At 37.5% G+C, this 4031-nt stretch overlaps 1 pseudogene; it reads right to left on the bottom strand.

The window, feature by feature from the left end:
- Nucleotides 1-2750: 2750 nt before the first annotated feature.
- Nucleotides 2751-2870, bottom strand: LOC144365251 (U6 spliceosomal RNA; annotated as a pseudogene).
- Between the last annotated feature and the right edge of the window lie 1161 nt (nt 2871-4031).

The raw sequence follows: 4031 nt of genomic DNA, 5'->3' as shown, positions 1-4031 counted from the left end.
ATGTCACTCAGAGAAGTCTCCCCAGTGACCTTGTCAAGGTAGTAGCCTCCATCACTCCCCACCACCCTGGTCTGCTTCATTTGAACTTGGAAGTGGATGTTTCGTGAGTTGAAGCTTGGGTGACTGCAACCCCAGGTGCCATTTAATTGATGCTTTGGGTGTGACTCTGAGTCAGTAGTACCCAGCTTGGGGACCCCAGGTTCCTGACCCTTACAGACCATGAGATAATAAATGTCAGTTGTTTAAAGCCACTAATTTGGAGGATAATTGATTGCACAGCAATAGACAGTAATGTGACTGCAGAGGGAGACTTAGTAGGCTTAGGAGTTCAGAATCCTCAAGGTCATCTAAATCCATCCAATGATCCTGTTCCAGTTCTTATATGAAGAGTTTCACAAGCCTCTGCATTACTGTATTAAGTTGTCTCTTTGGGATCATATTCTGATTGCTTTTCGGGTACCTAAGCCCTGTGGTTTAAGGCTATAAGAGATTCCTTTAGACCAAAGGTGATCCCTGGTTTTCTGACATGTTTTAAAATGAAAATTAAAAACACTAAGCTTGTCATTTTCTTTCTGAGCTCTCTGGATAGGTAATGTTCCACATTGCCACTTTAATTTTCAGGCACTCTGAAAAAGCTATGTCTGAAAGAGGCACTTCATTCTAAGACACCACCAATGATAATTTAAGCAACCATTCTGCTACCACATGAATTACAAAAATGTCTCATTTTTCATAGTATCCAGATAATTCCTGTCTTCAAATCCAATCAGATCAGACAATTTCTCATATCTGTCCTCTATTTCCTGCAACTGTATCCGTGCCTGTCAGTGTTTAGTGTGGGGGGTGGGTGGGTAGGATAATAACAATGCTAGGCATTTACAGCTGAAAGGTATTAAGACAGGGAAGGATGCAGGTGCGTACAATTCTTGAAAGGACTGAGAGAACAGAAGCCAGGAGGCATCGGTGGAATTATCATCCAGTTCAAGATCACCACAAGCTGGGGCTGGGGTTGTAGCTCAGTGGTAGAAATCTTGCCTAGCACGTGTGAGGCACAGGGTTCTATCCTTAGCATCACATTAAAATAAAGAAAGAAAATAAAGGTATTGGGACTGGGTTGTGGCTCAATGGTAGAGCACTCACCTAGAATGTGTGAGGCATTGGGTTCGATCCTCAGCACCACATAAAAAAATAAATAAATAAAATAAAGGTATTGTGTCCATCTACAACTAAAAAAAATATTTTTTAAAAAGTAAAGGTATTAAAGTTATCAGTGCAAGCTGCTTTCTGCTTAATTTATTAATTTGCATATATAACACTTACGGATCGGATGCCTAATGTACTAGGGAATGCAACTATCAAGACCGATAATCTCATGGAAATTATAGTGTAGTGGGGCTGTGTCTGCTTTACAGGTCAATTTGAAATTGAAGAACAGTGGTTTGGAGGGGTTTCTTGAGATAGAGTAGTCAGGAAGCTTTCTTGTTGTTTTTCTTTTTAATTTTTAAAAATATTTTTTCTAGATACATTATAATTATACGTAGTTTTGGAATTCATTATGCCTGATTTGTACATGCATATAACTTTTTAAATTTATTATAATTTGTTATATATGACAGCAGAATGCATTTCAATATATATTACACATATATAGCACAGTTTTTTATATCTCTGGTTGTACATAACAGTTTAACATTATTTGTGCCTTCAATACATGTATTTAGAGTACTGATATTCATCTCATTCCACAGCCTTTCCTATTCCTGTGGCCCATCTCTTCCCCTCCCTCCCCTTTGCCCTATCTAAAGTTTGTCTATTCCTCCCATGCCCCCCCATCCCCATGATGAGTCAGCCACCTTATATCAGAGAAAACATTCCACATTTGGCTTTTGGGGATTGACTTACTTCACATAGCATTATATTCTCCAACTCCATCCATTTACCTGCAAATGTCATGATTTTATTCTCTTTTAATGCTGAGTAATATTCATTGTGCATATATACCACATTTTCTTTATCCATTCATCTACTGAAAGGCATCTAGGTTGGTTCCACAGTTTAGGTATAGTGAATTGTGCTGCTATAAACATTAATGTGGCTGCATCATTGTAGTAAGCTGTTTTTTTAAGTCCTTTGGGTATAGACCAGGAGTGGGATGGGTCAAATGGTGGTTACATTACAAGTTTTACAAGGAATCTCCATACTGCTTTCCATACTGGCTGCACCAATTTGTCCACATCCTTGCAAACACTTATTGTTTTTATTCTTAATAGCTGCCATTCTGACTGGAGTGAGATGAAATCTTCGAGTAGTTTTGACTTGCATTTCTCTAATTTCTAAAGATGGTGAACATTTTTTCCTATGTTTGTTGATCGTATATTATCATCTGAGAAGTATCTGTTCAGTTCCTTGTTCCATTTATTGATTGGGTTATTTGTTTTTTTTGGTGTTAAGATTTTTGAGTTTGTTATATATCCCACATGATGATTTGGGCCTACTTTTTCTTCTATTAGGTCCAGAGTCTCTGGTTTAATACCTAGGTCCTTGATCCACTTTGAGTTGAGTTTTGTGCGTGGTAAGAGGTAGGGGTTTAATTTCATTATGTTGCACATGGATTTCCAGTTTTCCCAGCACCATTTGTTGAAAAGGTTAACCTTTCTCCAATATATGTTTTTGGCGCCTTTGTCTAATATAAGATAACTGTAATTATGTGGGTTAGATTCTGTGCCCTCTATTCTGTACCATTGGTCTACAAAAATATTAAACGCCTCACGAATTTGCCTCACGAATTTGCGTGTCATCCTTGCACAGGGGCCCTGCTGATCTTCTCTGTATCTTTCCAATTTTAGTATATGTGCTGCCAAAGCGAGTACTCAGGAAGCTTTCGTATGAGAAAAATCCTATCCTGATCAATGAGAAATAGTCAGCCACATGAAGGTTTATTGGAAAGGTAATTTGGCAAACAAAGCACATAGTGCAAAAGCTATGAGCGCACAGCGAGTTTATCATATTCTGGAAAAGAAAAGAGATGAAACTGTATCTTAGTAAGTGAGAGTCTGGGTAAATGACAAGAGGTAAGGCCAAAAGTTTGGCATGCTGGCTTTTGGAAGCGATTGTGAAGGTTTGGGTTTTCTTCTTAGTGGAAAGCCACTAGGAGGTTTTAATGTGGGGAATGACATCATTTGCTTAACTTTCTATAGAGATCTTTCTGGCTCTCTGCAACTCTTACGTTATTTTTGGAGTGCCTGCATTTGTACTTGCTGCTTAAAGAAAAAACTACCTTCATCTCTATGGTTGCAATAGTCAGTGATATATTCATGTTTCTTTTATGAAAACAACTCCGATATGTTACCTGTTTTTACACTTACATGTATGCTGTCATTTTGGTCAGTTTTGCTTATAGCATTTCCAAAATTGTGTTGTTTCCACTGTTTGCTGTGTGCAAATGTTTTGTGATGGCTGTTGGCAAAAAGCTCCCTTTCATGCTATTATATGGTATTTGATTAGGACAGAAGACTGGTAATAAATTGCCTCAGACTTCTGACACTGCTTCAAAAAAAATTCAGCATAACTGCAAATGATTTGAGATTCTTATTCATAATCTGTTATTACAATCTGGAGAAAGCTAAGAAACCCTCGAGGTGACTTTACGATAAACTTTATTAGAAATGAGAAGGGGTTTTGATAGTGATCTTTAATAGGGATAATATAGTTCATTAATTTTGTTTGAAAAACAGTTTCTCAATTATTGCCTTCCTTTCCTAGTACAGACCCGTACGTACAATTTTGACTGTTTTCAACTGATTTAACTTGTGATTTCAGTATCAATACTTTTAGTTTCTTCAGTGTCTCACCACAATGTAATTTATGTACTTTACTAAAAACAAGACAAGATCCTTCATGAAGTTTGCAGTCTAAAGGGAAGACTAGAACTTACTTACTCAAATAATCAATTACTTTTGATTGCTGATAAGTTCTTTAAAGGAAAATGACAGCAAGATACTGAGCTTGGAGACCTGACCTGGCCCTGAGGC

Source organism: Ictidomys tridecemlineatus, chromosome 6, assembly GCF_052094955.1.
Source record: "Ictidomys tridecemlineatus isolate mIctTri1 chromosome 6, mIctTri1.hap1, whole genome shotgun sequence".
Taxonomy (NCBI): Eukaryota; Metazoa; Chordata; class Mammalia; order Rodentia; family Sciuridae; genus Ictidomys; species Ictidomys tridecemlineatus.
This window is presented reverse-complemented; position numbering and strand designations above follow the sequence as displayed.